This window comes from Meriones unguiculatus, chromosome 15 (assembly GCF_030254825.1).
Source record: "Meriones unguiculatus strain TT.TT164.6M chromosome 15, Bangor_MerUng_6.1, whole genome shotgun sequence".
NCBI lineage: Eukaryota > Metazoa > Chordata > Mammalia > Rodentia > Muridae > Meriones > Meriones unguiculatus.
Window position 1 is genome coordinate 52,503,801 of NC_083362.1, and position 12,262 is coordinate 52,516,062.

A 12,262-nucleotide genomic window follows, 5' to 3' on the forward strand; every position below is an offset into this window, starting at 1 on the left:
AAAAAATTCACCAAGCTATGTATTTATGACCTACTCTTTTGTGTTTATTTATCATATTTCAACACAAAGGTTTTTGGTTTATTTTTTTTTGAGACCTTTGTATTTGAGACAGGGTTTCTCTGTGTAGCCTTGGCTGTCCTCGACTCACTTTGTAGACCAGGCTGGCCTCGAACTCACAGAGATCCGCCTGTCTCAGTGCTGGGATTACAGGCGCGCACCACAGTGCCAGACTTTAACATGAAGTTTTATAAAGGGAGGGAGGCCTGTGTGGTAGTCATGGATGGGGAAGGAACCTTTAAAAGCAGTGTTGTTATTATCCCTACTTCTGGAGACCCCATTGCCACATGTAGAAGCATGAAGCCAGCTCCCTAGTGAGCTACTAAACAAGGATAAAATGCCTTGTTTTAAATATTTGTTTGGTGCCACTTTTGGGGGGAGGGGGAGAAATACTTCCTATAGCTGGTAGAGAAAAAAAATTCTCATTGATCTTCCTGCCCCCACCCAATGCTTTGCTTTATCATGTGTGAACATTGACTCATTAGCAAATTTCATGATGATCTGCAAAGAGGAGGCATATAAGAGGAGAAGGAGAAATGGTGTGGAGTAAATGCAGGTTAGAATCTCTGCAGAGGATTCTTCTGTGTCAACCCACTCAGGGAAAAATGCACCCGACTGGTATATTCTTAGTGACAACTGTCTGAAAAAAAAAAGTTAAGCACCTGATTCAATTCACGCTTTGATTAAGGTCGCTTTCTCCTTTCAAAGCCATTTTTTCAAAACACATCATGCTAAATCGTTACACTGTCTCTTTTCGTCAGTCTCCTTTTCGAACCTGTGTGTGAAGGCTGGATAACACGACTCCCTGGTTTTAGCTGACTGGCACATTTAGAATGTATCTCCTCCTAGTCCCTCCACGCCAGACAGACCTGTGGCACATAGCTGTATTTCCGTGGTCAGTTGGCTTCTACAGCAGTGCTAGACAGTAGCGTGATATATTTTGGCTAAAATACATATCACAGCCAACATTTATTGAACACCGTTAGGGTGCTGTCTGCTACTTTAAGTGGCACACGCAAATGAATCAGTTCACAGAACAGTCCCTCGAAGCTGGCGTCACTTAGTCCACACCATCCCTTCAATATCAGCTTTTTTGGCCATCAGAGTAACATTTTCTTTTCCAGGATTCTGTTTCTATCTCTCAACAATTCCAAATTTAGGCAAAGAGAAAGTAGATTTTACTTTTGAGTCCCTCCATCCAAGCAAAAGAAAACCAGCCTTAGTGCACTGTTCTCAACAAAGGCTTTCAAATGCCCTGAGATTTAAATAAGATTGACCTTTGTTCTAATGTTTTGGTTCATCCCACACTCTGGTAACTTAAAACTTCCTCCTCAAGTATTTATATTCTGCAATCGAGAAGGTCCTCACATGGCTGCCTAAGGTAAATTCTTCAGATGACTAGAATATGCCTTTATAAACAATTTCACCCCTCCTTAATTTTGCCTTAAGTTTAAAATCACAAACCTAACTACTAGCTATATATCAGACACTGCAAAAAGAGGGTACACATCCTCCAGCATCGGGAAACTTTAGTGAAATTAGGCAGGAAAAGGGAAAGAACTTACATTTTCTTTCTCATGTTAGCTGGAATACCACTCATCAGGCCCTTGTCTCCTTCCTTCCTGCTCAAGGTCTGGCTCAAGGTCTGGCTACCAGATCAGAGGTTCCAGAACTGCACAAAGGCTGGCTTCATTTTTAATTGTAACCTAGGTGTCCCAGCCATACGAGGCTGGAGCAAAGCTTCTACTGATGTTTCAATAATGACAGCAGGCAGAATGGCACACTGTGGTGCCTTTGTTTATTTGAGACACTCGTAAGATGACTCCCGTCATGACTCTTCTGCTTCTGTGAAAGTTCTTTGGACCTGTGGATTCATTCTAGCACTGAAGGTTCGTGGGTGTGATCTACAATATTTGTCATTCATGCTGATGTTAAAGATGTTTGTTGCCTATTATCTGCATGTTTTGCATAGAATGTTTTACATATCTGAACATGAAATTTATATTCTTTCAAAAATGTATAGATATAGAGAGCTCTGAGATTAAATGTGTGTGCCACCCCCCCCCATACCCTGGGATGAAAACTTCTTGGTTTCACCCACCTCCAGGCTCTGTTCCCCCTGCTGATTCTACAAATCCATTGTCAGGAAAATTAATGTTCAAGTGAGATGATGTAGTGTTTGCCTTTCCGTGCGCAGCTTATTATCACCTACTGTGGATATATAGTTATCTGTGTTGTGACAAATGACAGAGTTCCCTTTTCTTTGAAGGCTGAATAAATTACATGTATGTTTATAATAAGTTTAATTTATTACCATGAGTGCAGGAAATAGCCAAAGATGGAACTACGTTCTCGTTTTCACTCTGCAAAGGTGGGAGAGACTCCTTCGCAGGCTCCAAGAGAAGTCATACAAGAATTTGCATCAGTCCCTGTGTACCGGCGACGGCAGTAAAGTTCCCAGCCTCTCCAGGTGGCTAGCTCACTGCAATGTGTCTCTTCAGATATGCTGCCCTTAATCACCGTGTCGGCTTTGCACCAAGATCATCCAGCATGGGATACTTCAGATAAAGTGAGGCTTATTTAGTTCACAGTTTTGGAGGCTTTAAGGGTAAGACTGGGCAAGGAAGGACCACTGTTTAGCCTTTGGTGTGTGTGAAAGGTAACAGCACCATAAAATGTGCTGTGTGTGTGTGTGTGTGTGTGTGTGTGTGTGTGTGTGCTCGCATGTGCTCAGGTGTAAGAGTTTATATCTCCAGAGAGTCAAAATCAGAGAGAGAGAGAGAGAGAGAGAGAGAGAGAGAGAGAAAAAACCTTCCTATTTCACTAGGTCCCACCTGTACTCTTTTTCTACTTGTGAATGTATATTCTAAATAAAAAGTGTGGTTCTATCATGTGTTCCTTTTTAGCATCAGAGGTAGAACCATTTTCTTCTTTATGCCTAAACTCCTTCACAGCCAAAGGTATTTGTGGGTACTAACAAGCTTCTTGGTATCAAAGGCTAAATAAACATTTTTAAAAATTCCTCATTTACTACTTCATATGCACATTAATATATAATGACCCTGCAGTTCCTCCCATATTATTTCCTCTTGAAAACATTATCGTCATGAAAGTTCCTGTGGGTCAAGCCAGCTGATAAGGTTTGCCAGACTAGCAGACAGAGAGATAGAAATGGCTAGAACACGCTCAGGGACTTGAGAACACCCTCAGGGAGCCTGCGTTTCCCTGAAGGCCTGATTGGATGTGACCATTCCACCCACAGATGCTGACAGACGTTTTCTGGCATGGCAGGTATACACCATACACCGTGGCAATAGAAACCCTCAGGCAGCGTTCGGAATATTACCTAGAACTTCAGACTCTGGAAGAGGCCAAATCATTAGCCCTCAGGACCTGGCCCTTGACCCTGACATGATCTGTCATGTTTTATGGGGGTTACATTGAAGTCTGGCTTGACCCTGACTGACTCAACCAAATCAATCCTGTTTGTAATACTTAATCCTTGGACAGGAAGAAACAAGAGAAAAATCTTTGTCTCTCTCTCTCTCTCTCTCTGTACCCAACTGCGTTCAGGAATTGGAGAAAGATTCTTGGGAAAGCAGAGCTCTCCACACACCATAGAAGATCGGTTTGAAGTGTTTATCGAAGTTAATAAAACAGCATTAAATGCTAACTTGGGCTCACAGGTCTTTCCACTGCAGCTGACATGGTAACTGATGATTTCTGATGTGTCTGTGATTAGTAGCTTTGTAATTAAAGTTTTCCTGTGTGATGAGGCTTTGGATGCTAATGTGCATTTTGCCGGAGAGATTCTGGGGAAAATGTTGTAGATTCGCTTGAAAATAGGCACAAATCTCCGGCAGCTACAGAATTGAGAACCCCTGACTTAACAAGCGATACCGCTATAAGCAGCAGCACACAAGTTCTGCCGGCCTCCTGACCCCATTAATGGGAGCTCAAAAGAATGCCCCTCACCAAACCCAGCTTAAAACCACTTAAGGTTGGGGGTCCGGGAAGGAAGTTGAAATCAACAGCTTGGAACAGTGGACCTCAGAGGATATCTTCTGAAACCAAAAAATTGATGAATCCACAGGTCAAATAGGTAAGAGAAATTACCAGCCTGCACTAAAATGTGTGCATCAGAAACAGTAATCAGGCAGCTGTGAGCCATTTGATGTGGGTGCTGGGAGCCAAACTCAGGTCCTCTGAAAGAGCAGCATATGCTCCAACTGCTGAGCCATCTCTTCCTGCTGAGGTTTTACATTTTAAAGAAATGTATTTCAAATGAAAAGGATATTGGTCAGAGAATTATGGAATAGTAAGTGAGTTCAGAAACTGGGTGGTGACAGCACATGCCTTTAATCCCAGGTCTTTGTGGGTTTGAGGCCAGCCTGGTCTACAGAGTTTCCAGGACAGACAGACCAGAGCTACACAAGAGAAACCCTGTTTCGAAGACAAAAACCAAACCAAAACAAAACAAAAAGAAAGAAGAGAAAAGAAAGTAACTACAAAATGTCCAGTACAATATGTCTTATCCACAGGTTTATTTCAGTTACCTTGGTCAATTTCAATCTGAAAATATTAAATGGAAAATTCCAGAAATGAACAACTTGAAAGGTTTTATAGTTTTCAACTTAAAATTTAAATGACTTTTTTATAGTGCGCTGTCACAATTTTCCCATTTTATTATTAGTTATTCTTACTATTTTTTGTGTGTCTAATCTATAGATTTAACTTCATTCATAGATATATTTGCTTAGGAACAGAATAAATTATATGAGGCTTACTGCATGTGTGCTTTTAGACATCTTCAGACTCTCTTGGATGAACCCTCTGTAGTTAAGGTGAGGGAGAACCTCTGCAAAAATGTCTGGCTAATATTTCATAGCTACAACAAACTGGTACAGAAAAATCCTTGGGATCTGATTAGGTTTTTTGTTTTGTTTTGTTTTGTTTTGTTTGTTTGTTTGTCAACTTGACGTCAGTTAGAATTATCTGAAAGAACTTAAAGTTGAGAAAATGCTGCCACCAGATTGCTCCATGCACAGGCTGGGCTGCAGTTTCTAGATTTATGATGATGTAAGACGGCCCAGCCCATTGTGGGTGGTGCCATCCCTGGGCCCGTGCTCCTGGGTTCTATGAGAAAACAGGCTGAGCAAGCTGGTAAGCAGCACTCTTCCATGGCCTCTTATGAGCTCCTGGCTACAGGTTCCTGCCCTGTTTGAGTTCCTGTCCTGACTTCCCATGGGGGTGGCTTATGATATAGGCTGAAACAAACCCATTACTCCCCAAGTTACTTTTAGTCACGATGCTTTACCCAGCAAAAAGAAACCCTAACTAAGACACCTTGTATGAAACATGTTAAAAATCCAAAGACTGAGGTGTTTCTTGGGTCTCACCGAAGAAGACATCCTTCTCTGGCATTTGGAATTTAGGCTGCAGCCCTCATCTCTGGTAGATTCCTCAACAGGTAGCAAGATTTGAGAAGAGTGACCCTTTAGCCCAGGTAGAAGCAGATGGAGCGTTTGGTTTGATGTGCTGAATCTCTTTCAGAGGACCGACCGCTTGGAGATGCAGTGCCAGGTGGAGGTTCTGCTTGTCTAACTTCTTGATGTGACGTGGATGTTATTGTTTGTTTGTTTGTTGTTTGTTTGCTAAGTTATATGTCTCCAACACTACGGCAGACCCTGATGTGTCTCTTCCAAGATGTTCACATTTTTGCTCATGGCCTTTTGGCTGTAGAGTTACTGCGAAGCTGGCTCACTATACTGGTGATATGGGGTAGAATGTCTTCTTCTCTTTGTTTACAAACAACAAAGTCTGGTTGTTGGGTAGGCAATGTGACTGAGTATCAGTCTAAAGGTGCTGTGGATCTTAACTCCTTACCCTGTGCTCTGAATTAAGTGGTTGTGAGGCAGACACTGCACATCCAATGCTTTCCTAGTAACCATCTGAGGAAACGGATTGCTTTAGACATTTGGTGTTGATGCCACCAGACCCCAAGAACTCATCACAACCATGGGAAAGGTCAAACACTCAGGCACTCATTATACACATAAAGATAGTGCTTGACAGAGCTTTAGGAATTAGACAGTGTGTTCTTAGAAAAAACGAGGCCCAAGTAACTCCAAATAAACCTTGAAAGGCATTCTTGTCACAAAAAGCCACAAGAAAATACTGGAACAAACACAGTGACTCAAATCTCAGCTGTGCAAATGGGGTCACTGGAGTATTCTGACCTAGAAGAAGTGTCTTCTAGAAGGTTGTGGGTTCTGAGTGACACCGCTTTTCCAGGAGTGTGTCAGGAGTAAAGGACACACTCATATTGTTGGGCGAATTGGGTTCAAAGATATAAGCAAGGGAGAAAAAAAAATAGCTCTTCTCTGAAGATGGAAAAACCAAGCTCACAGTTCTGGCTGACATCCAAGCTCTAAGTCTTCATGGAATAGTACAGGATGTGGCAGCTTTTGCAAAAACAAACAAGTGGCCAACATCCAGGTTTATCTCAAAAAAAAAAAAAAATTAAAACTAAGAGCATGATTAGAGCGGGTGGAAACTCACTGAACAATTCCAGCAAAAAACCAGTAACTGCAAATAGAGAGTCTGTGGTGAACCTTTAAATAGATCAGAATACCTTTAAAATATAAGAATCAAAACACAGAGTCAAAGTTAGAATTCCAGAGGGCTGGAGAGATGGCTCAAAGGTTAAAGGCATTGACTGCTCTTCCAGAGGAGGACCTGGGTTCAAATCCCAGCACCCACATGGCAGCTCACAGCTATCTGTAACTCCTACTGTGCTACTTTTTCTGGAAAAATATGAGCAATAGTTTATTCAGTCTAGATAGGGTACCACAGAGTACAGACCAAAGAAAGGCATCCATCCAAATCCAGCTTGGCCAGCCAACATGAGTTTATTTGGCTTACTTATAGAGGTATGGGGGAGGGGCTACTCACAGGCATATGATGACCCCAAAAGATATACAACCCTAAAACGTCTCACTGTAGCATGGATGATGACCTCCCAGAGCCTGCACAGATAGAATTTCTCCACCAGTCAACATTCCACACACTGCCTCTACATTGTAGCATCTTCCACACGTGCAGCTATGGGACAACCATTTGGAACATGGGAGGGTGGGGCCTCAGGTAAGGGACTGGTGACCTTCCTCCCACTCCTTCCATGAGGGAATATCAATAGCCCTGCTGTTGTGAAGGGTTCATGCAGGTTATCCTAGATGCTCAGATTTCAAGGGCGGTAATAGTCTTGCCATGGTGGGAGAACATTGCTCCACAACATCTCCCAGGACATTTAGGAACTTTTTATTTAAAAAGATTTATTTATTTACTATGTATACAGTGTTCTGAGTGCATGTACACCTGCACGCCAGAAGAGGGCACCTGGATCTCATTATAGATGGTTATGAGCCACCATATGGTTGCTGGGAAAAGAACTCGGGACTTCTGGAAGAGCAGCCAGTCCTCTTAACTTCTGAGCATCTCTCCAGCTCCATTTAGGAACTTTTCATTGTTAAAAATAGATATAGCAAACCACACACAGCAAACATGTAACTTAACAAATTATTACAAGGCACTCTAATCATGACCCCTTTCAAAAGATAGAATGCTAAAGCTTTCCAGAGCAGTCCCAATGATACTCATCCCCACTGATTAGCATCTGAGTACAGATGCTATTGACTTTCTAATTTAAAATTAAAAAAAAAATGTAGGTATTTACTTCTCTCCAAAGGATCAGGAAGCCTGTGACCCTCCCACCCCACCCCCATTTTCTTCTAGACCACATCTGTCTTTTTGTGGTGGCATTCAGGTTTTAAGTCAGTCCAACTGCTTTCCTGAGTGGTACCACCTCAGTTGCTGCTGCTTTGCTGTTTGAATGGACTGCCAGTATACTGATGACTGAGGTTGGTATATCCCCCAAAGAACCCAACAACCCAAATCATCAGGAAGTAGCTAAAAGAGGTCTCCAGCCCCTTTCCCTATTAAATCTACTACCTAAGGTCAGGGCATGGGCATGGGGGTAGAGGCATTTAAGGACCTCAAATAAAGTAGGTGTTTGAAAAATCTAAGCCTACATGTGGCCTAATATAACAAATAGTTTCTTTCTTTATCCAAGTAACTGGTTATGAAAGACGGCAAAATGCTGGCAGGGTATAATTTGGTAAGATCCACAATGGGTACGTCTGAGGCAATTTAAGCACCGACATACATAATAATTGTGGGGTATTACAGCCCACAGAATAAAACAAGAATCTGCGAGTCTACACTGGTGTAAATTAATCAATAAATTAATAGATGAATGGAGGGAAGTGTTCATGACAGTAGGATATAAGCACATAAAGGCTTCCCAATAACCGCTTGGACTGTGTGGACACAAAGTCACTAATAGAGGCTAAAACAGTGGACGAAGAACCACAGGCACGCATAGCATCATTCCTTCTTACCCATTTACAACAGGGAAAATGATAACTTCATGGCGGAGAAACAAGGTGGTTACTACATTACCCAGCTGAGTAATACTAAGTCCACTAGTACCAGAACACAGCAACTTCATTTGCACCCTGCCCCGTCACACACCACAGGGATACTATGTTGCTTCTGTCCTTCTGTCGTTTTTGTTTGTTTGTTTTGGCAAAAGTGCTTCATTTGAATCAGATTGCAAGGAAACATCAGGCAGACCCTAGTTAGGGACTTTCTATAAAATAACAAATGTGGCGCAGAAAGCTGTATGCCAAATACAGTGTCTTTGCTGCTGAGGGTTCACAGGACTGAGGTTCACAGAATGAGGTGTCTCTAATCTCATCTTCTTGGTTTTTCCAGACAGGGTTTCTTCGTGTAGCCCTAACTGTCCTGGAACTCACTCTGTAGACCAGGCTGGTCCTGAACTCGCAGAGTTCTACCTGCCTCTGCCTCCCGAGTGCTGGGAACAAAGGAGTGCACCACCACCATCCAGCTTTAAAATTTCCTTTTCAACTTGACCTGATCCTCTGAGAAAGAAACACAATAAATCACCTATAGTCTTCCTCCTCCTCTCACATTTCTTTAATCAGAGAAAACCAAACTCTTAGGATAAAAGTTTGTGGCCCGCCCCACATTACTGTCCTCTACTTAGGTTTTTAGAGAATCATCCACAAACCATTGTCTGTTGAGTTCTATGAACATTGTCTGGGCCCAGTGTTTGTTTTTCGAACCCATGGAATTCTCCTAAATCAGCCACTATCCCTGTCACTCCTCCTATGCTGTAAAAAGGGACAATTGAGTTTCTGAATCACATTGGGCTCTGATTTTTCCCTTTTACATATTAATAAATTTCTATGCTTTTTTTTCCGTCTCTTTAATCAATCTTTCTCAGTTTATTCCTGTGACCCTTCATAGACTATAGGAGAAATGTACCTTTGCACACTGGGAATCTGGGAACGTGAATGTTAAATGCTTCTATCCTTGGAATCCAGGGATCTGCAAAATCCAGAGAGCTAAGATGTATATCAAACTATTGTTAGACTATTGTTTGAACATTTTTTCTTTGTTTTCTATCAGTCATGCTGCACCAATAGTCAAGAGAAGTTTCCTATGTAAGGATTACTGTAGCTCTTAATCCCAGCACTTGGGAGGCAAAAGTAGGTAGACTCCAGGCTTGAGGCCAGTCTGGTCTGTACAGTAAGTTTCAGGACAGCCAGAGTTACACAAAGAACCCCTGTCTCAAAAACAAACAAACAAACAAATTTTTTTTTAGCATTTTTCAATAAAACATCATTGCTTGGCCATAGAAGCTCCCAATATTTTCTGCTTTCTTTGTACCCCTGAATTACAGCTGTGCAGATCAGGAGCTTGAAAGCTCCATGCCATCTGGTGTAAAATAAGGGACCATGGATGAGATTGCTTATACTAATCAATTAAAGAGTAGAACAATTTTGTCAGTGCTGACACAAGTACTCCAAGTCTCCCTTGCTGGTTTTTGTTATGTTAGGTTTTGAGCTCATCTCCAGATTCGCAAAAAGAGCAAGAGTCTTCATTTGGGGAAAATCTCTACTACATAAATCTTTCTTAAATGTATTTTATACATTTTACATGTTTAGAATACTGAGAGCTATGATTCTAATGGTTAAGGTTAAAACTTGAATAATTTAGTTTAAAATCACCCTAGGGAAGAGTATCTGTGAAATTTAAGGATTTCAAAGTTTGGAATTCTTCCCTATGCCCCCAAAACCTGCTGCTGTCAACATTTTTCCCCCCTTTTTTCCTGAGGAGTCATTCTTCAGGTCAGTGGCACTGACCCTCTGATGGTTATAAAGTCAACCATTAGCCTGTGGGCACATTAGTCAGCAGCTGCCATCTGACAGTTGTTTTAGACATTAACTGGTTCTTGGCCAGATCTGGGGCCTAGGCATTGCAGTGGCATTCATTCGAGCAACTCCCAGAATCCTTGAGATGGGGTGAGAGATCACCCAGTCCAAAGCCATTGCTCTGTTCCACACTGTACTTTCTTCCTCCCAAACTCTTAAGGCAGAAGCAAACAGAGAGTGGGAAAGGCCTTGCTGAGTTAGGACTCCGGAATGGCCACTAACACATTCTGTAGTCCTCTCAATCAAAGCTCCTTCCAGAACCCTCATGTCCTTCCTTGTCACTACATTAGTAGTGACAATTACCACCCACATGAAGGGTCTGTGAAACAACAGGATAGTGGAAACAGAATCTGCCCCACAGTTTTGTTTTCTTTCTTTTTTTTTTTTTAAGGTTTATTTATTTTATTATGTGTACAATGTTTTGCCTACATGGACACCTGAAAGCCAGAAGAGGGCGCCAGATCTCATTGTAGATGGTTGTGAGCCACCATGTGGTTGCTGTGAATTGAACTCAGGACCTCTGGAAGAACCTCTGAGCCATTTCTCCAGCCCCCAGTTTTGTTTTCTTGAAACAGGTTTTCACATACCACCTAGCCTTGAACTTGTTCTGTAGCAAGTGATGATGCTTCCACCTTGAGCTCCCGAGTGTTGGGATCATAGGCTTGTACCGCTATGTCAGATGCCATGCAGTGCTGGGCACTGAAGAGAGGGCTCAGTGCCTATCAGGCAGATACTCTCCTACCCGAATCCCACCCTAGACACCATGCTTCATAAATCAATTATGACCTTTTTATAATAATTATTGCAGTATTACCAGTCAAATGTCTAGATAGGAGTTAGTAAGCTCAGAAAAGGCAAGGTAAGGACAGACATTTTGATCTTAAACTTTGGGTCTCAAGCCATCTTCCAATCTTCAGCCTTCCAAGTAAATGAGACCATGGGCATATACTGTTACCCAAGATGACACGTATTTTGTGACTGTAAATCTTAAGTCTAAAACTTTTTTTTTTCCTGGGTCAGGGCTTCTCTGTGTAGATCTGACTGTCTTGGATCTTGCTCACCAGGCTGCCCTATTCTGTGACCACCACTGCTTTGCAAACGACCTGCATTTTTAAAATTCTTTTTTTTTTGTTTCTTGGAGACAGGGTTTCTCTGTGTAGCCTTGGCTGGCCTAGAACTCCTTCCGTGGACCAGGCTGGCCTTGAACTCACAGAGATCAGCTTGTCTCTGCCCTTCCACGTGTTTCTGGTTTTATTTTGTTTTTTTCAAGACAGGGTTTCACTGTGTAGCCTTGGCTGTTCTGGACTCACTTTGTAGACCAGGCTGGCATCAAACTCAGAGATCCACCTGCCTCTACTTGCCAGAGTGCTGGGATTACAGGCTTGTGACACCATGCCCAGGTGACTGCCTTTCTCGTTCTCTTTCTTCCTCCCCCCCACCCAGTGGTTTTTTTTTTTTTGTTTTTTTTTTGTTTTTTTTTTGAGACATGGTTTCTCTATGTAGTTCTGGCTGTCCTTAAACTTACTATATAGACCAGGCTGACCTTGGACTCTGATATCCATATTAATTCTAAAACATTTGAGAGCAGATATGATGATCCATGCCTGTAATCTCAGCTATTTGGAAGATTGAGGCAGGAGGAAAACAAGTTCTAGATCAGCCTCAAGTGCATGTTTTAAGTTATATGATCTTTGGTAAAAGTATATAGGAGATGGAAGTATTTATTGCTTTCTCTCCATGTTTTCCCAACAGTTTTAGCTAAAAACACTGCATTTTTTTCCCCTATTGCCCTAGAGACCTGATTGTCATCTAGAAAAACTGATGAGTACTAGAACCTTCCCACCCTT

At 42.0% G+C, this 12,262-nt stretch overlaps 1 protein-coding gene across 1 annotated transcript in view; it reads right to left on the minus strand.

The window, feature by feature from the left end:
* The window catches only part of C15H2orf80 (chromosome 15 C2orf80 homolog), a 34,629-nt gene extending 32,896 nt beyond the window's left edge, over nucleotides 1-1,733 (minus strand). Inside the window, exon 1 of the mRNA XM_021660071.2 lies at nucleotides 1,623-1,733. The gene's annotated coding sequence lies outside the window, so the exon portion shown is untranslated. The remainder of the gene's footprint in view (nucleotides 1-1,622) is intronic.
* Between the last annotated feature and the right edge of the window lie 10,529 nt (nucleotides 1,734-12,262).